This window comes from Mercenaria mercenaria, chromosome 11 (genome assembly GCF_021730395.1).
Source record: "Mercenaria mercenaria strain notata chromosome 11, MADL_Memer_1, whole genome shotgun sequence".
NCBI lineage: Eukaryota > Metazoa > Mollusca > Bivalvia > Venerida > Veneridae > Mercenaria > Mercenaria mercenaria.
In genome coordinates this window covers 1,907,175-1,931,689 of record NC_069371.1, presented here as the reverse complement: position 1 = coordinate 1,931,689, position 24,515 = coordinate 1,907,175, and the positions used below count along the sequence as shown (strand labels likewise).

Genomic DNA, 24,515 nt, shown 5'->3' with positions numbered 1-24,515 from the left:
ACATACTGACCTCAAAATCAATAGAGATCATCTGCTGGTCATGACCAACCTCCCTATCAACTTTAATGAACCTAGGCCCAAGGGTTCTTGAGTTATCATCCGGAAACCGTTAAACTGCTCAGGGTAACTGTGACCTTGACCTTTGACATACAGATCTCAGAATCAAAAGGGGTCATCTGCAGGTGATGACCAACCTTCCTATCAACTTTCATGATCCTAGGCCCAAACGTTCTTGAATTATCATCCGGAAACGGACTGGTCTACATACAGACCGACCGACCGACAGACATCTACAAAACAATAAACCCCTCCTTCTTCGAAGGGGGGCATTATAAAATAATAAATGAAACCACTATCACGCAGACAAGAAATTGCTGACACATGGACGGACAAAGGGTGATCATAAAAGCACACCTTGTCACTATGTGACAGGTGAGCTAACAAGAGGGTCATGATGACCCTGGATCGCTCACCTGAGTAACAAGGCAGTCTGAAAGACAGCTAAATCCCCCGCCACTGCTATGGATAGTGAAAGGGTAAACCTTTGATTTTAGCTGTGACCTTGACCTTGAACTGACATGGCTGACTCATGAATTCTGCACAACGTCTTGATGAGGTGATCATTTGACCAAAGTTTCATGAAAATCCTTCAAGGGGTTTAGGAGATACAGAGCTGAAACATTTGACCTTCAGTTGTGACCTTGACCTTGAGTTGACATGGCTGACTCACGAGTTCTTGATGAGGTGATCATTTGACCCAAGTTGGATGAAAATCCTTCAAGGGGTTAAGGAGATACAGAGTGGACACCAAATGGAAGGCTCAAACCTTCGACCCTTAGTTGTGACCTTGACCTTGAGCTGGCATGGTTGACTCATAATTTCTGCACATCGTTCTGATGAGTTAATCATTTGACCCAAGTTTCATAAAATTCCTTCAAGGGGTTTAGGAGATATAGAGCGGACACGAAATGGAAGGTTCAAACCTTTGACCCTAAGTTGCGACCTTGACCTTGAGCCGACATGGCTGACTCATAATTTCTGCAAATTGCTTTGATGAGGTGATCGTTTGACCCAAGTTTGATGAAAATCCTGCAAGGGGTTTAGGAGATATAGAGCGGACACAAAATGGAAGGCTCAAACCTTTGACCCTAAGTTGTGACCTTGACCTTGAGCCGGCATGACTGACTCATGGGTTCTGCATATCGTCTTGATGAGGTGATCATTTGACCCAAGTTTTATAAAATTCCTTCAAGGGGTTTAAGAGATATAGAGCGGACACAAAATGGAAGGCTCAAACCTTTGACCCTAAGTTGTGACCTTGACCTTGAGCCGGCATGGCTGACTCATGGGTTCTGCACATTGTCTTGATGAGGTGATCATTTGACCCAAGTTTAATAAAACTCCTTCAAGGGGTTTAGGAGATATAGAGCGGACACAAAATGGCAGGCTCAAACCTTTGACCTTGAGTTGTGACCTTGACCTTGAACCGACAAGGTTGACTCATGGGTTCTGCACATCGTCTTGATGAGGTGATCATTTGACCCAAGTTTCATGAAAATCCTTCAAGGGGTTTAGGAGATATGGACCGGACATGATTTTGTTACTGACAGAAGGACGGACAGACGGACGGAAGGACAGACGCAGACCATTCCTATAATCCCTCCACCACGGCGTGGGATTAATATGAGCTACATGTTTCAAATGTCAAACTGATGATAAAATATTAAGAAAGTCAGTAGGTCACATTCATGGTCAATGAAATTCAGTTTTACGATTTGTGTGCAAAACTCTGTGTGTCATCAAAATTTCAAGGCTGTATATTAAAAAACAAGAAAGTAGGTCAGTAGGTCAAGGTCACAGTCAAGTGACATCATATTACTTGTGATCATCAGGTAATTATAATTAAACAGTCTTGGAAATAGGATCAGATGATTTTTTAAGTATTTTTCCTATATAACCCACATAATAACTAAGTGACCCCAGGGTGGGGCCTCTTTCAACCCCAGGGGTATAATTTGAACAATTTTGGTAGAGGACTACTAGACAATGCTCCATACCAAATATCATAAGCCTAGGTCGTATGGTTTCAGACAAGAAGATTTTTAAAGCTTTTTCTTATACAAGTCCATTTAAAACTTTGCACCCCCAGGGCATGGCCTCTTCTCACCCAAGGGGTACAATTTGAACAATTTTGGTTGAGGACCATAAGACAATGCTACGAACCAAATATCAAAGGTCTAAGTGTTGTGGTTTCAGACAAGAAGATTTTTAAACTTTTTTCCTATATAAGTCTATGTAGACTTAGGACCCCCGGGGTCGGGCCATATTTGAACCTAGGGGGATAATTTGAACAATCTTGGTAGAGGACCACTAGTTGCTGCTACATACCAAATATCAAAGCACTAGGCCATGTGGTTTTGTACAAGAAGATTTTCAAAGTTTTCCCTATATAAGTTTATATAGACAATGTGACCCTCGGGGCGGGGCCATATTTGATCCTAGGGGGATAATTTGAACAATCTTGGTAGAGGACCACTAGATGATGCTACCTACCAAATATCAAAGCCCTAGGCCATGTGGTTTTGTACAAGAAAATTTTCAAGATTTTCCCAATATAAGTCTATATAAACCATGTGACCCCCGGAGCGGGGCCATATTTGACCCTAGGGGGATAATTTGAACAATTTTGGTAGAGGACCACTAGATGATGCTACACACCAGATATCAAAGCCCTAAGTTCTGCATGGAATTCAATTCTTTGAACAATTTTGAAAGTGGGCCACCCAAGGATCATCCCTGTGAAGTTTGGTGTAATTCTGCCCAGTGATTTACAAGAAGATTTTTTTAGAAATTGCTGACAGACGACGCACTACGCATGACTGACGACGGACATCAAGCGGTCACAATAGCTAACCTTGTCACTTCGTGACAGGTGAGCTAAAAAGCCATTTAAAGGTTTTCTATTTTTAGGTGTGGTAGCCCCTTAAAACTGCCAGGCTCAAGCATTTGAACAAGCTTGAAAAAGACAAGGAGGCTACTGAGCAAGTTTGGTGCAATTCTGTCCAGTAGTTTCAGATGAGAATGTCATCTGAAGTATGAACAGACTAAAGGATGCTTGATGGTGAGCAATCACTATATAGCTCACCCTCAGCACTTTGTATTCAGGAGAGCTAATAAAACTGCAGTTACAAAATATGTAAGATACTCACATCAGGCTGTTGTTGTTGTTCCTCAGTATCACTGTATACAACCAACAGTTCCATCATTAATTAGTTCTTGGCATCACATTTATTTATCGCAAGATCCTTCTCCTGTTACTATACATTCTGAAATATATATTGTAGCATCTACAATTAATTACCTAAGACATAAATCTTCATATAATCAAAAATCCATAGTTAACAGGGTTTCAGAAATTTGTCAGTTTCTTCATTTTAGACCAATTTTTAACTTTTAAGACAATTTTATAAAATGAACAAGCAAATTCGATGAATTGGTATCCCCGCCGAAAGGGTTTGTGGTGAGGAATGGCAAAAAGATATATCCGGCAAAAAGTTAAGGATGTTAATAAGAAGCAAATAATTTCATTAGTCAAAATCAATTTAACATAAAACAAATGTTTAATTAAAGAGTACATAATAAATGTATGATACTTTGATCCTGACTAAAGAATTTATTTTGAATGGGATATGCTTACTGTAATATGCTTAGCTTTTAGAATTAAATGCAGTTAATTGAAATGTGAGCTTGAAGTTTAACTGGAATGAAATATTGTCTTTGAGTGGTTTGGCACCAGGTGTTGCTGTTTTACATGTACATTTGAACTTAAAAGTGGATAATCAGATTTTGGCTAAGTTACGGATTTGTTTTAAACTTTAACATCTGATCATTTACACTCATTTATGTTCAGTTAGCGCTTAATACAAGTTAGGTTTTCACTGGAGATATTTTTAATAATTGGTTTTCCTACTGCAGTTGCCCAACCAAGATCGAGTTATTTTATCATAAGTATAAATGTGATAAACATACTTTACCTAAGAAAATGTATAACTAACCGATATATTGTATTATATTCGTAAAATAATTGCATTAACAATTACATATATAGATTGAATTCATTAGAAATGCAAGTTTGAAAAATTATTATTACCTCCCTTTGCCTATCTTGGTTGCGCAACCAAGATAGAATGGAAAAAAGTGAAATTCAGAAGCTACATGCATTTTAAAAACCACCTTTCGATTCAGATTGTTAAATATTTGGTATATCTATCCAATGCGAATGTAAAACTTGGAATTATATGGAAATAAAAAGAAATACCAAGCATTTTAAATATTTTCATATTAAAGGGGAGTACTTTATGAAAATCAATAAAGTATACATTTCTAACAGGGATCTAACTCTAAGTAATGGGTATTTTTGTTTTTTAAATAAATCTCTAACAGAATATACAAAAAGTAAAAAATGTCACTAAATTTTGCTTAAATGTGATTGACCACCTTTAAAAGATCAGATGTCCTTAAGAGAACACAGGTAAGATATCTTGAACATGGCTGAGGGCAAGGTTTGTGCAGTCATAACTTAACATGTTGAAGGTTTGAACATTTAAACAAAAAAAATTAAAGGAATGGAAATATATATATATCTGTATATAGATATATGTATATATTTATTTTTTTAGGGGGTGGGGGTGCAGGGGAACGGGAGAGGAAACAAAATTTCACATGTTGATTATAAATATTGATTGAAAATTAAAAATGAAAAAAAAAAAAAAAAAAAGGTAAAAGGGTGAAGTTGGAGGGAGGGGGGGGGGGGCAGAGGATGCATGATCAGTGGTGGGCATGACTGGGTGGAGAAGTGAGGTGGGGGAATGGTATAACTTGGAAGGTTTGAAAAAAATCTAAAATAAGAAATGAAAAAAAAAAATTTTTTGGGAGGGGGATTGGGAGGGGGAGGGTGTGTGACCAAGGCAAGAGGGTATGCAACTTCACATGTTAAAATGTTCACAGAAAAGAATGAAAGAAATTTAATGAAATTCTGCCAAATGGTAAGTTTGTTATGTACAAATATGTGGATTTTTAGACAATTAAAGGGCAATAACTCTGAAGTTAAAAAAAGAAATCTGTACAAAATTGTCTGTGCACAACCACATTATAGTGCTCTAAATTCTGTTAAAGTTTCATAGTTCTAGGTCAAATATATCAAAAGTTATGATGCAGAAATTGGCATATCTATAGATCTATAGTACCCTATATAGTTAATACTAGAAACTTTTAAGGGCCATGTTACTTGGGCAATCTGTCCATAACCTCATAGTGGTGAACATGTATATGAAGTTTGTTTGAAAAAAATCTAAAATAAGGAATGAATTTTTTTTTTTTTTTTTTTTTGAGGGGGGGGGGGGGGGTAAGGTAAGGGGGTGACCAGGTAAGGGGGTGACCAGGTGTGGGTACACAACTTCACATGTTTACAATAAATGTTCATGGAAAAGAATGAAAGAAATTTAATGAAATTCTACCAAATGGTAAGTTTGTTATGTACAAATATGTGGATTTTTATACAATTAAAGGGCAATAACTCTTAATTTAAAAATAAATCCAAACGAAATTGTGTGTACACAACCACATTATGGTGATCTAAATTCTGTTTAAGTTTCATAGTTCTAGGTCAAATATATCAAAAGTTATGATGCAGAAATTGCCATATTTATAGTACCCTATATAGTTAACACTAGAAACTTCTAAGGGCCATAACTCTGGTGTTACTTGGGTAATCTGACTGAAACTTGACGGGCCGCAAGAACTCATTGTGGTGAACATGTATATGAAGTTTTAAATAAATATTCTCAACCATTTCCTAGATATGGCTCCGGACGGACGGAAAGACGGAAGGACGGACGGACGGAAAGACGGACGGAAGGACGGACGGACGGACAGACAACGCCAAAACTATATCCCTCCGACTTTCGTCGGGGGATAACAAGAGTGCCAGACTGTCACAAAATATGCTCGTCACTGAACTTGGCCTACTTCAAGGGTTATAACCCAAGAGTGTCTGCGGCTATTTGGCTGGTTATCGAACTTGGCCAAGATATTATGACCACAAACATTGTCAGCAAGTCTGGTGATGATCGAAAGAAAACTGTTCGACTTAGAGAGCAAACAAGGCTAAATTTGCAGTTTTTTAGTAATTCAAGGGCCATAATCCAGGAGTGCATAGAGTGATTTGGCTGGTTATCAACTCTGGCCGAGATATTATGCCTACAACATTTCCAGCAAGTTTGGTGAAGATCGGATGAAAACTATTTGGCTTAGAGAGCGGACATGATTTGGACCGCCCGCCGCAACAGGTGTTCACATAATACACCCCACTCTTTCAGAGACGGGCGTATAAAAAGTGGGGAAAAAGCAGTCTATGAAAACAAGCGCTGCCGGAGGACAGCAACACTTGACTATTCAACAGCCTTGTCAATTGAATGATAACAAAAATCGAAAAAAGGGCATAATTTAGTAACAAGAGGGCCATAATGGCCCTATATCGCTCACCTGTTATCATTGCACTTAAGGACAAGAAGCTATTTATAGTAACATAAAAGGGAAGTAATTCAAAAAAATTTATTGTAAGTGAACAAAAGAAGGATCTGCCAAATAAAAACAAGAGCACTGCAATGCAATGAAAATGCAGAGCAATTTACACACAAAACAAAGTCATATGACCTTTGACCCCCAAAGTGTGACCTTGACCTTGAAGTGAGTCATCCTAAACATGCGCTCTGCATGTCGTTTCGATGAGGTGAACATTTGTGTCAGGTTTCTTGGAAATCCTTCAAGGGGTTCAAGAGTTACATAGCAGAAGGGAAATTGCTAACCAACAGACTGACAGACAAACGGACACCGAGGCGGTAACATAATACGTCCCTTTGGAGGTATAAATAGGAATCAAGATCTTATGGTGATAAAAATTATGTGCAAGTTTGGTTAAAATCAAATCATAAATGAAGCTGCTATTGTGCAGACAATGTCAAAATAGCTAATTTTGACCCTTTCAGGGGCCAAAACTCTGGAACCCATTATGGGATCTGGCCAGTTCAAGAAAAGAATCGAGATCTTATGGTGACAGAAGTTTTGTGAAAGTTTGATCAAATTCAAATTATAAATGAAACTGCTATTGTGCAGACAAGGTCAAAATAGCTAATTCTAGCCCTATCAGGGGCCATAACTCTGGAACCCATAATGGAATCTGGTTAGTTCAACAAAGGAACCAAGATCTTATGGTGATACAAGTTGTGTGCAAGTTTGATTAAATTCAAATCATAAATGAAGCTGCTATTGTGCAGACTTGGTCAAAATAGCTACTTCTGGCTCTTTCAGGGGCCATCACTCTGGAACCCATACAAGCATCTGGCCAGTTCAACAAAGGAACCAAGATCTTATGGTGATACAAGTTGTGTGCAAGTTTGGTGAAAATCAAATCATAAACTAGAAAATGCTTTTGTAAAAAAGCGCATGTCTCCCCCAATGCAAAGTCCTATAGACAAGAAGTCAATAGGGGTCAGGAGCGAAAGTCGAAGAGACACTGATGGTTGGCTGCAATAGGGATCATCTACTTGGCATGTCCAGTCATCCCGCTAAATTTCAACACTCTTGGCCTAGTGGTTCTCAAGTCACTGTTCAGGCTCCTGTGACCTTGACCTTTGATCAAGTGACCTCAAAATAAATAGGGGTCATCTACTCTGCATGTTCAATCATCCTATGAAGTTTCAACATTCTGGGTCAAGTGGTTCTCAAGTTATTGATCGGAACTGGTTATCAATGTTCAGGCCTCTGTGACCTTGACCTTTAACGAGTGACCCCAAAAACAATAGGGGTCATTTACTCTGCATGAACAATCATCATATGAAGTTTCAACATTCTGGGTCTAGAGGTTCTCAAGTTATTGATTAGAAATGGTTTTCCATGTTCAGGCCCCTGTGGCCTAGACCTTTAACAGAGTGACCCTAAAATCATTAGGGGTCATCTACTCTGTATGACCAATCATCCTATGAAATTTCATCATTCTGGGTCAAGTGGTTCTCAAGTTACTGACCGGAAATGGTTTTCAATGTTCAGGCCCCTGTGACCTTGACCTTTCACAGAGTGACCCCAAAATCGTTAGGGGTCATCTACTCTGCATGACCAATCATCCTATTAAGTTTCAACATTCTGGGTCAAGTGGTTCTCAAGTTACTGACCGGAAATGGTTTTCAATGTTCAGGCCCCTGTGACCTTGACCTTTAATGGAGTGACCCCAAAATCGATAGGGGTCATCTACTTTGCATGTACAATCATCCTATGAAGTTAAACATTCTGGGTCAAGTGGTTCTCTAGTTATTGATTGGAAATGGTTTTCAATGTTCAGGCCCCTGTGACCTTGACCTTTGACAGAGTGACCCCAAAATTAATAGGGGTCATCTACTCTTCATGACCAATCATCCTATGAAGTTTCAACATTCTGGGTCAAGTGGTTCTCAAGTTACTGACCGGAAATGGTTTTCAATGTTCAGGCCCCTGTGACCTTCACCTTTGACGGAGTGACCCCAAAATCGATATGGGTCATCTACTCTGCATGTACAATCATCCTATGAAGTTCCAACATTCTGGGTCAAGTGGTTCTCTAGTTATTGATCAGAAATGGTTTTCCATGTTCAGGCCCCTGTGACCTTGACCTTTGACAGAGTGACCCCAAAATCAATAGGGGTCATCTACTCTTCATGATCAATCATCCTATGAAGTTTCAACATTCTGGGTCAAGTGGTTCTCAAGTTACTGACCGGAAATGGTTTTCAATGTTCAGGCCCCTGTGACCTTGACCTTTAATGGAGTGACCCCAAAATCGATATGAGTCATCTACTTAGCATGTACAATCATCCTATGAAGTTCCAACATTCTGGGTCAAGTGGTTCTCAAGTTACTGACCGGAAATGGTTTTCCATGTTCAGGCCTCTGTGACCTTGACCTTTGATGGAGTGACCCCAAAATCAATAGGGGTCATCTACTCTTCATGACCAATCATCCTATGAAGTTTCAACATTCTGGGTCAAGTGGTTCTCTAGTTATTGATCGGAAATGGTTTTCAATGTTCGGGCCCCTGTGACCTTGACCTTTGACGGAGTGACCCCAAAAACAATAGGGGTCGTCTACTCCAGCAGCCCTACAACCCTATGAAGTTTGAAAGTTCTAGGTCAAATGGTTCTCCAGTTATTGCTCGGAAATGAAGTGTGACGGACGGACGGACGGATGGACGGAAGGACGGACGGACAGGGCAAAAACAATATGTCTCCTGGGGGAGACATAATAACAGAATCTGGCCAGTTCAAGGAAGGAACCGAGATCTTATGATGATACAAGTTGTGTGCAAGTTTGGTTAAAGTAAAACCATTATCGTGCAGACAAGAAATTGTTGACGCACGCACGCACACAAATTTTGGCCCTTTAAGGGGCAATAACTCTAGAACCTATGATGGGATCTGGCCAGTTTTCGAAAGGAATCAAGATATCATGCCAATACAAGTTTTGTACAAGTTTGATCAAAATTGCTTGCAAAATGTGGTCTCTATCATGTTCACAAGAAATTGTGGACGGATGGACGGACGGACGAAGGGCTATCACAAAAGCTCACCCTGTCACTATGTGACAGGTGAACTAAAAAATGCAAAACAGGGTTGTGGAACCTGCATAGTGCTTATCAGCTCATGACAGTGGACAAGTGTGTGAAGTTTCAATCCATTCCCATTAGTGGGTACTGAGATAACAGCTTACATATAAGAATTTAACCAAAAACTGCTAAGTCGAAAAAGGGGCATAATTTTGAAAAACAAGGCAGCCTGAAAGACAGCTAAATCCCCCGCCACTGGTATGGATAGTGAAAGAGTAAACCTTTGACCTTGAGCTGTGACCTTGACCTTGAATTGACATGGCTGACCCATGAATTCTGCACATCGTCTAGATGAGGTAATCATTTGACCCAAGTTTCATGAAAATCCTAAAAGGGGTTTAGGAGATACAGAGCTCAAACCTTTGACCTTGAGTTGTGACCTTGACCTTGAGTTGACATGGCTGACTCATGAGTTCTTGATGAGGTGATCACTTGACCCAAGTTTAATGTAAATCCTTCAAGGGGTTTAGGAGATACAGAATGAACACAAAATGGAAGGCTCAAACCTTTGACTCTAAGTTGTGACCTTGACCTTGAGCCGGTATGGCTGACTCATCAATTCTGCATATCGTCTTAATGAGGTGATCATTTGACCCAAATTTGATGAAAATCCTTCAAAGGATTTAGGAGATACAGAGCGGACACAAAATGGAAGGCTCAAACCTTTGACCTTGAGTTGTGACCTTGACCTTGAGCCGACATGGCTGACTCATGAGTTCTGCACATCGTCTTAATGAGGTGATCATTTAATCCAAGTTTCATAATTATCCTTCAAGAGGTTTAAGAGATTCTGAGTGGACACGAAATGGTAGCCTCAAAACTTTGACCTTGAGTTGTGACCTTGACCTTGAGCCGACATGGTTGACTCATGGGTTCTGCGTATCGTCTTGATGAGGTGATCATTTGATTCAAGTTTCATGATTATCCTTCAAGGGGTTTAGGAGATACAGAGCGGACACGAAATGGAAGGCTCAAACCTTTGACCTCGAGTTGTGACCTTGACCTTGAACCGACATGGCTGAGTCATGGGTTCTGCACATCTACTTGATAAGGTGATCATTTGACCCAAGTTTCATGAAAATCCTTCAAGGGGTTTAGGAGATACAGAGCGGACACAAAATGTTACGGAAGGACGGACATAGACCATTCCTGTAACCCCCCACCACTTGTGGCAGGGATTAAAAAAGTAGAGTTATGGGACCTGCTTTGTGCATGTCAGATCATGACAGTGTGAAGGTTTAATCCATTCCCATTAGTGAGTACTGAGATACCAGCTTACATACAAAACCTTAACCAAAAATTTCTAAGTCGAAAAAGGGGTATAATTCTGTAAAAAGCAAAAAAGAGTTATGGGACATGTGCAATGTAAGTTAGTTTATCACAGTGAATAAGTGGGTAAAGTTTCAATCCATTCCCACAAGTGGTTACTGAGATACCAGCTTACATACAAAACCTTTACCTCTGTGGACGCAGGCGAGTCCAAAAGCTCTACTACTCTATGAATAGTCGAGCTAAAAATGTAGAAAAACTATAAAATCAGAGTCCAAAAGGAGCCATAATTCTTGCAAAAAGCAGGATGGAGTTATGTTTCTTGCTGTCCAGAGTCAGCTTTTGATGGTTAACAAATGTTGCAAGTTTTAAAGCAACAACTTTGATAGTTTAGGAGAAAAACTGACCTAAACACTTTTGGACTTAGTAAATCAGATTTCTTGGTAAAGTTTTGTGTTTAGGTCTGAATATATACATAAATACAAATCTAACAAAAATTAAATAATGTCAAAAACCTGATTTTACAGTATTCTTCGAAACCTTTAAACAACAGCAATTTCTGCTTCTGGTTCACTTGATAAATCCCCTTACCTTATTATCAAGAAAGAATGAATACTTCTGGTTGTTCAAAACAACAGCAAGAATCTTCTCTGACTTGCCTTCTGCGTTCCTCCAGCCAACCATCCCCTTGTGAAGCAAAACTCTATTGTTAGCATGGTTATTTGATTTCTGTGGAAAATTTAAAATACTTCAGTTAATCTTTTTATTACAACAATGGCATCACTGAAAAATATTTCAAAAACAAGAATGATGTCAAAGTTGTATGACAAAAGAACTCTCGAACATTGGCAGCTGATGAAGATGCAAGCAAGGCTGGAACCCACAGAAGGGCAGGGCAACGGAATCCAATTCACCTTTTGTTGCCATGGGAACCATAGTACTGAACAAAATCTAAAGGGTAATAACTCTGCAGTTACTGAAGAGATCCTGATGAAAGACACGCATGCACACCTGTCCTATAATGCTCAATATCTGTTATCTATTAAATTCCATGAAGAACTATCAATAGATTTTGTTATGTGATAATTTATGGACTATTTATGGACTGTAAAATTATTAAAGGGCAATAACTCTAGTTAGTGAAGTGATCCTTACGATACTGCAAATGCATCACTGCCCTTAAGTGATCTACACATGTGTAAAACTTCATGAAAATCCATCAGTAGATTACACTGATCCAGTTCAAAAAGTCTTTTTTACCAGAACAAGGCGAAAATCTCTGTTTTTACTGGGTCAAAGGCGATAATATTGAATTATATATATATATACAGCGCAACCTCTGTAGAGCAACACCCTTTGGGAGATACAAATATTGACTGTTGTGTAGAGGTTGTTGTTCTGGAGAGATAAATTTGATAGTATATTTTAGCTTAGGGAAATTTTAATGATGTAGTTATAGAGAGGTTTTTCCTTTAGAGGGCTGCTCTGGAGAGGTTGTACTCTATATAGATTGAGTATAATCTTGAATTATAAGCATTTTCAGTCTTTTCAAGGGGAAAAACTCAGCTCTGACTGGGGCATAACTCATTACATATTCGTGCCAGCATTGTGACCTTGTGTCATAATTATTGAAATACCGTTGAAAAATGGCATCAAAAGAAATATGGTGAGTTATGATGTGAAACACCCATCAAATCTATTTAACAACAAGAGGGCCAAGATGGCCCTAGGTCGCTCACCTGAGAAACACTGTAACAGTGTAAACATGTTTAACCTAGTGATTTCATGAAAACAAATATTTTGGTCAATTTTCATTAAGGTTGGACTAAAAATGTGGTCTCTTGAGCTTAAACAAGTATTTTCTTAGATATGACCTAGTGACCTAGTCTTTGACTCCAGATGACCCATTTTCGAACTCGGCCTAGATTTCATCAAAGCAATCATTCTGACCAATATTCATGAAGATCAATTGAAAAATACAGCCTCTATCACACACACAAGTTTTTTCCTTGATTTGACCTAGTGACCTAGTTTTTGACCCCAGATGACCCATTTTTGAATTCGGCCTAGAATTCATTAAAGTTATCATTTTGACTTAATTTCAGGAAGATCTATTGAACAAGAGGACCATGATGGTCCTGAATCGCTCACCTATCCCCACATGACCCAGTGTTGAACTGAGTATGACATCGTTATTTCTATTATTTGACATAGTGACCTAGTTTTTTAGCACATGACCCAGTTACGAACCTGACCTAGATATCATCAAGCTGAACATTCTCACCAATTTTCATAAAGATCCATTGAGAAATATGGCCTCTAGAGAGGTCCCAAGGTTTTTCTATTTTAAGACCTACTGACCTAGTTTTTGACCCCACGTGACCCAGTTTCGAACTTGACCTAGATATCATCAAGGTGAACATTCTGACCAATATTCATGAAGATCTCATGAAAAATATGGCCTCTAGAGAGGTCACAAGGTTTTTCTATTTTTAGATCTACTGACCTAGTTTTTGACCGCACGTGACCGAGTTTCGAACTTGACCTAGATATCATCAAGGTAAACATTCTGACCAATTTTCATGAAGATCCATTGAGAAATATGGCCTCTAGAGAGGTCACAAGGTTTTTTTATTTTTAGACCTACTGACCTAGTTTTTGACCGCACATGACCCAGTTTCGAACTTGACCTAGATATCATCAAGGTGAACATTCTGACCAATTTTCATGAAGTTCCATTGAGAAATATGGCCTCTAGAGAGGTCACAAGGTTTTTCTATTTTTAGACCTACTGACCTAGTTTTTGATCCCACGTGACCCAGTTTCGAACTTGACCTAGATATCATCAAGGTGAACATTCTGACCAATACTCATGAAGATTTCATGAAAATAATGGCCTCTAGAGATGTCACAAGGTTTTTCTATTTTTAGAACTACTGACCTAGTTTTTGATCCCACGTGACCCAGTTTCGAACTTGACCTAGATATCATCAAGGTGAACATTCTGACCAACTTTCATGAAGATCCATTGAGAAATATGGCCTCTAGAGAGGTCACAAGGTTTTTCTATTTTTAGACCTACTGACCTAGTTTTTGATGGCACGTGACCCAGTTTCGAACTTGACCTAGATATCATCAAGGTGAACATTCTGACCAATACACATGAAGATCTCATGAAAAATATGGCCTCTAGAGAGGTCACAAGGTTTTTCTATTTTTAGACCTACTGACCTAGTTTTTGACCCCACGTGACCCAGTTTCGAACTTGACCTAGATATCATCAAGGTGAACACTCTGACCAATTTTCATGAAGATCTCATGAAAAATATGGCCTCTAGAGAGGTCACAAGGTTTTTCTATTTTTAGATCTACTGACCTAGTTTTTGACCGCACATGACCCAGTTTCGAACTTGACCTAGAATTTACCAAGATGAACATTCTGACCCATTTTCATAAAGATCCCATGAAAACTGTGACCTCTAGAGATGTCACAAGCAAAAGTTTACGCACGGACGCACGCACGGACGGACGACGGACGCTGCGCGATCACAAAAGCTCACCTTGTCACTATGTGACAGGTGAGCTAAAAATACAGCCTCTATGGCATATACAAGTTTTTCCTTTGATTTGACCTAGTGACCTACTTTTTGATCCCAGATGACCCATATTCAAACTTGACCTAGATTTCATCAAGGAAATCATCCTGACCAAAATTCATGAAGATTAATTGAAAAATACAGCCTCTATCGCATACACAAGGTTTTTCCTTGATTGGACCTAGTGACCTAGTTTTTGATCCCATGTAACCCCTTTTCGAACTCAGCCTAGATTTCATCAAGGTAATCATTCTGACCAATTTTCATGAAGATCTTGTGAAATATATGGCCTCTTGAGAGGTCACAAGGTTTTTCTATTTTTAGACCTACTGACCTAGTTTTTGATGGCACGTGACCCAGTTTCGAACTTGACCTAGATATCATCGAGATGAACATTCTGACCAACTTTCATAAAGATCCCATGAAAAATGTGACCTCTAGAGTGGTCACAAGCAAAAGTTTAAGGATGCACGCATGGACGCACGGACGAAGGACACTGCGCGATCACAAAAGCTCACCTTGTCACTTTGTGACAGGTGAGCTAAAAATTGGTGCCGTAGTTCAAGTCCTTATGTAATATAGCAGATGCGGAACAATTACTCTGAATCAAACTGATTCAGTAATAACCCAGACAGAGTGAAGTGCATCAAAACTTTAACCTGAAATTCTAAGTAAAAACGGGGATAATTCATGACATACTGGTGCATAACTTTGTGCCACATGATGTTGGTGATGTTGAGGAATAATTATTTTTAAGTTTGAAGTAAATGCAACAGAGATACAGAGAATGTACATCAAAACTTTAACCAGCAAGGTGCGGACAAGGAAGGCGTGAATGCATGGAGTAGGATAGCTCTTCATATACTTTATACAGCCAAGCTAACAAGTGCCTTCCGACCCGCCATACAATTAATTCTGGCACTGCCCTAAGATAATCATATTTAGCAGATCAAACTATAATTCAATTTTTAGCAATGATTATTCTGTTTGAAAAATTCACTTCCCTTTTCAAGCTTAAAATGTAAAATTACAAATTAACTAGAAGATGCTTTTGTAAAAAAGCGCATGTCTCCCCCAATGCAAAGTCCTATAGGCAAGAAGTCAATAGGGGTCAGGAGCGAAAGTCAAAGACACACTGATGGTTGCCTGCAATAGGGATCATCTACTTGTCATGTCCAGTCATCGCGCTAAGTTTCAACACTCTTGGCCTAGTTGTTCTCAAGTCACTGTTCAGGCTCCTGTGACCTTGACCTTTGATCAAGTGACCCCAAAATAAACAGTGGTCATCTACTCTGCATGTCTAATTTCAACATTCTAGGTCAAGTGGTTCTCAAGTTATTTTCCGGAAATGATTTTACATGACCAGGCCCCTGTGAACTTGACCTTTAATAGACTGACCCAAAAATCAATAGGGGTCATCTACTCTGCATGTTCAATCAACCTATGAAGTTTCAACATTCTGGATCAAGAGGTTCTCAAGTTATTGATCGAAAATGGTTATCAGTGTTCAGACCCCTGTGACCTTGGCTTTTAACGGAGTGACCCCAAAAACCATAGGGGTCATTTACTCTGCATGACCAATCATCCTATGAAGTTTCAACATTTTGGGTCAAGTGGTTCTCAAGTTACTGACCGGAAACAGTTTTCCATGTTCAGGCCGCTGTGACCTTGACCTTTAATAGAGTGACCCCAAAATTAATTGGGGTCATTTACTCTGCATGTCCAATTATCCTATGAAGTTTTAAGATTCTGGGTCAAGAGGTTCTCAAGTTATTGATCAGAAATGGTTTTCCATGTGACCCTGTGACCTTGACCTTTATCAGAGTGACCCCAAAATCGATAGCGGTCATCTACTCTGCATGAACAATCATCCTCTTAAGTTTCAACATTCTGGGTCAAGTGGTTCTCAAGTTACTGACTGGAAATGGTTTTCAATGTTCAGGCCCCTGTGACCTTGACCTTTAACAGTGACCCCAAAATCGATAGGGATCATCTACTTTGAATGTACAATCATCCTATGAAGTTTCAACATTCTGGGTCAAGTGGTACTCAAGTTATTGATCGGAAATGGTTTTCAATGTTCAGGCCCCTGTGACCTTGACCTTTGACGGAGTGACCCCAAAAACAATAGGGATCATCTACTTTACATGACCAATCATCCTATGAAGTTTCAACATTCTGGGTCAAGTGGTTCTCTAGTTATTGATCGGAAATGGTTTTCAATGTTCAGGCCCCTCTGACCTTGACCTTTGATGGAGTGACCCCAAAAACAATAGGGGTCGTCTACTCCAGCAGCCCTACAACCTATGAAGTTTGAAGGTTCTAGATCAAATGGTTCTCCAGTTATTGATCGGAAATGAAGTGTGACGTACGGACGGACGGACAGGGCAAAAACAATATGTCTCCCCCCATCATGATCATAAACCTACCTTTATCACTTTTAATGACAGCAATGAGGACTGAATACTTTGTGGGTCTCTAAGTAGTAGCAAAAAATCAGGAATCTCTCATTTTCTACAAAGGGGATGCTGTGTTCTGATCTGAAAATATTTTTGAATAACAGTCATATATATTATCTTAACAAACAAGATGGTCCTATATCGCTCACCTGAGTGATATCCTATATCGCTCACCTGAGTGGTATTTGTGTCAGTGGAAGTATATCATATGACATACATATAAACAAGTGAATGAAGTATTGCCATGCAACAGAAAGTCCCCTACTGGAAGGGTCCTAATTTTATTATTTATAGTTACAAAAAAGGGAAGGTAATCCTTTAAAAAAATCTATATGATATTAGTCCACACATAACTCATTACCAGTTAGGGTCAAAATACACCTAAAAATTAGATATAACATGCATGTTGTACCACAGAAAAGTGCATGGTCTTGATTTTTCCCTACAGCCAGTAACAAAAAAGTTACAATATAAGCTATTTATAGCAAAACAAAGAGAAGTAATTCTAAGAACAAGGGTGCCTCAGGGTGGTGAATATTTGTGCCAAGTTACATCAAAGTCCCTCCATGAAGAAGAAATGTAAGCTAGTGTTCTGGGTGTTGCACATGACAGGTCATCTCATCATGGGGAACATTTAAGCAAAGTAATATTGTAATCCCTTGATGAATGGCAGAGTTTGAGCTTGGGGTCTGAAAATTGTGTACAACACATTGTCTTATTATGAGGTATATTTGTGCCAGTAATATTCCAAGTAAAATCCCTTCAAGGATAGAAAAGTTGTGGACCGGACAGGAAAAAAGCCCTCTTGACTTCTGACCTCCAACTGTGACCTTGACATCTGATCCACAGGCCATATTTTTCATGGGATCTGTATGCACTTGACAGGTCGTCATCATAGGAGTATTTTGTACCAAATAATGTTCAAATCCTTTCATGAATGACAGAGTTATTTACCAGACACAAAATTGCAGACGGACGGACGGAAAGACTGACAGAATGGCGGATGGGAATGTGCATTCCCATAGTCCCTGAAACTGGTTTTCAACCAGTATAGGACTAACAAACAGACAGGTGGAGATATATATATCCATTCAAATTAAAACAAGAGGGCCATGATGGCCCTATATCGCTCACCTGTTATCATTGCACTTGAGGACAAGAAGGTCCTCAGAAAAAATATCTAGGTCCAAAGGATAGTAACAACAAAGGGAAGAAATTTAACCGAAAAGAAAAAAAATATTCTTACAAGGTACAGATATGTCAAAATACACCTAAAAATTGGAGGTACCATCCATACTGTACCACAGAAAAGTGGTCTCGGTTTTTTCCTACGGCCAATAATAAAAAAAACTAAAAATAAGCTATTTATAGTAACGTAAAAGGGAAGTAATTAAAAAAAAATAAATATTGTAAGTGAACAAAAGAAGGATCTGCCAAATAAATCTGTTGACATAAATGAAATTTCAGATCAGTATCTTCATTAGTTTCGGAGATATACCCATTTTAATTTGAAATAAAGGGAGGTAATTTGACATAAAATCAGTCCATAGTTATCTACCCTGATTGGCTCAGTCCAACTAATGACAATAATGAAATTTCAAATAAGTCCTATAAGTACTAACTGATATAAATCCATTTTGATTACAATCAGGGGAGGTAATCAGATATAAAATAACTCTGGAACCTACGATTGGATCTGATTTGTCATGGAATCCAAGATTTATTGTTGTTGAAGATATTTTGGAAGTTTGTATCAAATAAAACCATAAATGAAGTCTCTATATGGCTGCAAAAACCAAAATAGCCAATTTTGGACCTTTAAGGGGCCATAACTCTAGAACCCATGATGGAATCTGGCCAGTTTAAGAAAGGAACCAAGATCTTGTGGTGATACAAGTTGTGTGCAAGTTCGGTTAAAATAAAATCATAAATGAAGCTGCTATTGTGAAGACAAGGTCAAAATAGCCAATTTTGGCCCTTTCAGGGGCCATAACTCTGGAACCCATTAAGGGATCTGGCCGGTTCAACAAAAGAACCAAGATCTTATGGTGACACAAGTTTTGTGCAAGTTTGATTAAATTCAAATCATAAATGAAGCTGCTATTCTGCAGGCAAGGTCAAAATAGCCAATTCTGGCCCTTTCAGGGGCCATAACTCTGGAACCCATAATGGAATCTCGCCAGTTCAAGAAAGGAACCAAGATCTTATGGTAAAACAAGTTGTGTGCAAGTTTGGTTAAAGTAAAATCATAAATGAAGCTGCTATTGTGCAGACAAGGTAAAAATAGCTAATTTTGGCCCTTTCAGGGGCCATAACTCTGGAACCCATAATGGAATCTGGCCAGTTCATAAAAGGAACCAAGATCATATGGTGATACAAGTTGTGTGCCAGTTTGGTAAAAATCAAATCACAAATAAAGCTGCTATTGTGCAGACAAGGTCAAAATAGCTAATTTTGGCCCTTTCAGGGGCCATAACTCTGGAACCCATAATAGGATCTGGCCAGTTCAAGAAAGGAACCGAGATCTTATGGTGATACAAGTTGTGTGCCAGTTTGGTTAAAATAAAATCATAAATGAAACCACTATCGTGCAGACAAGAAATTGTTGACGCATGGACGGACGCACGCACGGATTGACGACGAACGACAGACGAAGGGTGATCACAAAAGCTCAACTTGTCACTATGTGACAGGTGAGCTAATAAAAGGAGATTATTTGTCAAAAATTCACTCCAGACTTGTCTACCCTGACTGTATGGTCCACTTGATCACATAAATGAAATCTGGAACCAATCATGCAAGTAGTTATCAAAATATGTTCATTCTAATTAAAGACAAAGGGAGGTAATTTGAAATAAATCAGTCCAGAGTTATCTACCCTGATAATCTAAGACCACCTGTAGACATATACTTGAACTTTCAAATCAATCACATTCAAATGATTAGGACTGGTGAAGAACGAAAGTTCAAAACAATGTGAAATATAGCAATTTTTATAAATCAAAGGCACAAAACTCTGGTCCTACTAAATTGATTTAGCTCTTGAAACTCCAAGATCTTTTAATCATACACATTCTGTGTAAATATCATTTGGATTGGTGAAAGAATGAATTTGCTCGAGTTTTAAGAAGGGAAAATATAGCAATTTCTGTAAAATCAAAGGCGAGTAACTCTAGTAATAATGGTCAGATTTCATTCATAATAACTTATGCTCATACACATTCTGTATAAATATGATTTGGATTGATGTAGTGCAGCCATATGGTGAAAAAAATCGTGCTATTTGTGGGAAAAGCATCAAACTTGGTAGAAAGCAAGGATATGGTGTCTTTTATTCAAAAGTGAAAGGAAGTTTTGATCCCAAACCTTATCACGGAATGAGTCAATTAACTTCTGTAAAATATTTAACAAAAATAGATAGGATAATTTAAATATAATGTATATATTGCTTTTAACATACATGTATATACTAACGCATTACCAAAGTTCTGTCAAAATACATGCAAATGATGGTAACTTTATCAAAGTCCGCCAAAGTCCTAACCAAGGATGACATTCAAACAGGGAAAGTCACATTCAAAGAATGCAGCCACCCATACAACATTCCAAACATTCCTTGGTCTACTTCTGATGTAAAAAAAAAAAGTGTTATATACAACGAATAGATATAAGAAACCTTACAGTGCCAAACTTCAATAAAAACAAATACCACCAAGAAAACTTCAGGTCATAAGATTTTCATATTGGTGGCTATACTTAATCAAACAATATTCCATTTTCGATGAGTTTTTGTCAGTGAGATTCAGATGGTTGCTCCGGTTGTCATATATCAGGGTTGAAGACTTTGGTACTTCTAATGACACAGTGTCTTTTGATCTTGGTCCCTGTTCTGCCCATAAACTTCTATCATGTTGTAAATAATAAGACTGTGGAAGATTGAGTAGAACCTTTTAAGTCTGAGTTTGTATTTTCGCTGCTAGCCAAATGGGGCTCCTTCTATAAAGGGATAAATCAGATGGTCTAGTTATAATGCGAGCTGCTGTGTTCTGTACATGATGTTGTTTGTGCAATAAGGACTGGTGCTATGAATACCATGAAACAACGCATTGCAATAGTCAAATGCAAGGTAGGAAAGCAATTCGTAAAGGTGTTAATTGCATCACAGGTTAGGTACCGTTGAAGCTGACCTATTATGTGGAAGTATGGATATACAGCCCTGCATACAGAGTTGAACATGTTAAAGTCTAACACTGCCTGTGATTCATCGATTCCTCACATACATAGTTGCAGAGTCACTGGTCTTCCTCAAAATGTTAACACTGTACCTGGAATTATGCTTTGATATCATCATTATTATTTATGTTTCATCAGCATTGAGTTTGAGCATGTTACAATATGGGGCAATACCAAACAATAGCCTTTACAGGCTTGAAAGAAAAAAACAACTGGGAGACGTTGGTGTAGTAACAACAAATCATTCCATAGCATCTCCTTTTTTCACAAACGGTTAATATATGTAACTTCTGGGATTTAGTTTGTGACCAGAAGGTATACTATCGTCAACTGCTCAAATCGGCACAACACAGTCTGATGGTCATGGTTCTAGTAGCTTGTAACATACAATGTAGTTTGGCCAAGAGGCTGAATATTGTCATTCTGGAACTTAGTTAGGTCAACCTGGTCTTTCATTAGCGCATATTCAGTTGAATGAATTTTTCTGTATGTAGACTGCAGTTTCTCAAGGATTTGTTCTATTCTGGATGGTGCTCTTACTGATGTCAGCTACCGTCTCCAAAATGAGTGGGCCTTTTTTTTTTTTTTGTGACTGTTGTTTCTAGCCTAGGTTTCTTTAACATAGATTTTATTGCACGTTCTTAAATATCTTTGGTACCATACCAAAATCCATGGAATTTATTTAAATATTTTGCTATTAATGGTTAGAGTTCCTCCAGTAATTTCTTAAAATGACATGTCTGCATCTTCTGTTGCAGGAGTCAAATCAACAAAACAGTTAGTTTTAACATGACGTTCTATAACATTTTGAGTCTAACTGATCTGATCTTAGTGATTTGTCTTGTGTAAGTGTATAGCTTTCCGTATGTTTTCAGATTTATTGATACAAAAGTAGCTGAAATTCTATTCATTGCAAGCTTCTTTTGCAGATAACTCAAAGGAAACAGCAAGATCACTACTGTTTGTTTGTTTGTTCAACAGTAGTTCAGTTATATAGTGGCAGGCAGTTAACCTAACCAGTGTTCCTGGGTTTTGTACCAGTACAAACCTGTTCTCTGCAAGTAACTGCCAACTTCCCCACATGAGTCAGAGGTGGAGGACGAATAATTTCAGACACCATGTCGTTTTATTTTATCAAATAGTCACGGGAATTGAACTCACAACCCCGGGATTCTTAGATCCGCTCTCCCTATTGAGCTAAGCGGGCTGGCTGGCTAGATGACTACTGCCTCCCTAAAGATTTTTGATGTCTTGAAAAGGCCTATGCAGAGTAATAATATATTAGCCAACACTTTATATTTGAATACTCATTGTGACGTTGAGTGTACGCCGCTTCCGTTCAAGTTTGCTTTTTGGCCTTGTGAAAGTCGTCTGTAATTAGGTGAAATACGACTAGGCAAATGAATGCTATCTAGCAGTGAACATTAGCTGTTTAAATACATATACACTTACTAGCTATCAACAAGAGGCTGTGCATGGCACATGCATTTAATTAGAGGGTAGTTTTCAAAACAGTCATATGACATGTAGATAGTTTGATAACAAAGACTAGGATAATTAACTGCATACACACTGGAAACACACCTGTAATTTTAATAGCTTGTGATCAACCCCTATGTGGTCTTGCCTAAAGAAAACAGTGGATTTGGCTAGACACTTGCGATGAAGACGAGTATAGTTTGATGTTTAATGTCTTTATATTTCACACATGCTCTTGAAAAGGCAAATATTACCTCATATACAAAGGCAGTATTGCTATGTATAGCTATTTGCCAATGTGGTGGTAATTATGGCAACGGCTGATAAACTTATAAACTTGGATAATAAACATTTACTCTTTGCAAGGTACATAGATAAACATTAATTTGGTAGGAATCAAATATGTTCTTAATTTACAGTATAATGATGGTTCGGTTCATGAAATATATCCCTACTTTATATTAATATTTTGGCGGCCATTTTACTTTTGAGGGCCATTTTGATAACACAGTAACATCCAATATATATCAACAAATACAGTATGCAGCCTTAAATATCATACTGTGTAATATTGAGCATTCTTTTCGGGTTGTTTTTTTTATAAATATTTGTCATGATAACAGATTATTGCAAGAAATATTGGATTCTGGCGGCCATTTTTAAAATGGCAGACTAGTCGGCCATCTTGGATATTACAGCAACTTCTTTTCGTTTTCTTTTACAGATAATACCCAGTAACATTTGTACCAAGTTTGATGCTTTTCCCACAAATGGCCCAATTTTATGAACTTAAGTCACCATATGACTGCACTAATGAAGGAATAAGGGTGTTATAGTGTAAACAAGGAAAAATATATAGGATTTTTGCAAAATCAAGGGCCCGTAACTCTGGTCCAACTTGACTGATATAGTTCAAAATTGAAGTCATCCAAGATCTTATGGCAATACATATACTATGTAAATAATGTTCTGGACTGGTGAAGAAATGAAGGTGCTAGAGTAAATCAAGGAAATTTAAATTCTGGTCCTACCAGTCCAATTATGCTCAAAGTCAAACTCATCCAAGATCTCAAGGTCATGCACATTTTATATAAATATGATTAGAATTGGTGAAGAAATGAAGATGCTAGAGTGTAAACAAAGTGAAATATAGCAAATTTTGTCAATCAACGACACGTAACTCTGGACATACTGATCCGATCAAGCCCATAAAATCAAACTCGTCCGAGGTCTTGTGATCTAAAACATTGTGACCAAGTTTGATTAAGATTACTTAAGAATTCTGGATGTTAGAGTGTAAACAAATTAAATGTGAACAGACGGACAATGGATGGACGACAGACATTCACGGATCCTAATAGCTCACCATTAGCCCTTGGCTCAGGTGAGCTAAAAATACCCTTAACAAGAATTGCAGGACAGACTGACAAAACAAAGACTAATATATATGCTTCATCTTTTCGGGGAGTGTTGAAATCACAACATTTGGACAAACAAGAAAATGACAAACGGAAGAGTTATTTCAAACCTAAAATGTGAATCAATCATGATATAACTATGATATACCTATAAAAAGTCTTTCACATATATACACAGACATGATTTTGCAACCTAGCCAAAAAAGCTGAAAATTACGGCCGGGGGTCTGGGGGCCGCCTAAGGCCCCCAGAAGCTCTTGGGTAAATGGTGAAAAATCCTGCATTCTAGGCTTCTCCTGGCACCTAATTTCAATTTCAAAACTCATGTTATTTAAGTGGTTCTTTTTGTTATTTCATAAAAATTCATTCA

The 24,515-nt window shown here is 38.3% G+C and overlaps 1 long non-coding RNA gene across 1 annotated transcript in view; it reads right to left on the bottom strand.

Moving 5' to 3' along the window:
* Nucleotides 1-17,098, bottom strand: part of LOC123532465 (uncharacterized) — a 56,954-nt gene extending 39,856 nt beyond the window's left edge. The window contains exons 1-3 of the long non-coding RNA XR_008366235.1: nucleotides 16,986-17,098; nucleotides 11,552-11,689; nucleotides 3,210-3,326 (exon numbers count right to left, since the gene is read on the bottom strand). This is a non-coding gene — a long non-coding RNA (uncharacterized LOC123532465). The remainder of the gene's footprint in view (nucleotides 1-3,209; nucleotides 3,327-11,551; nucleotides 11,690-16,985) is intronic.
* Nucleotides 17,099-24,515: the final 7,417 nt, after the last annotated feature.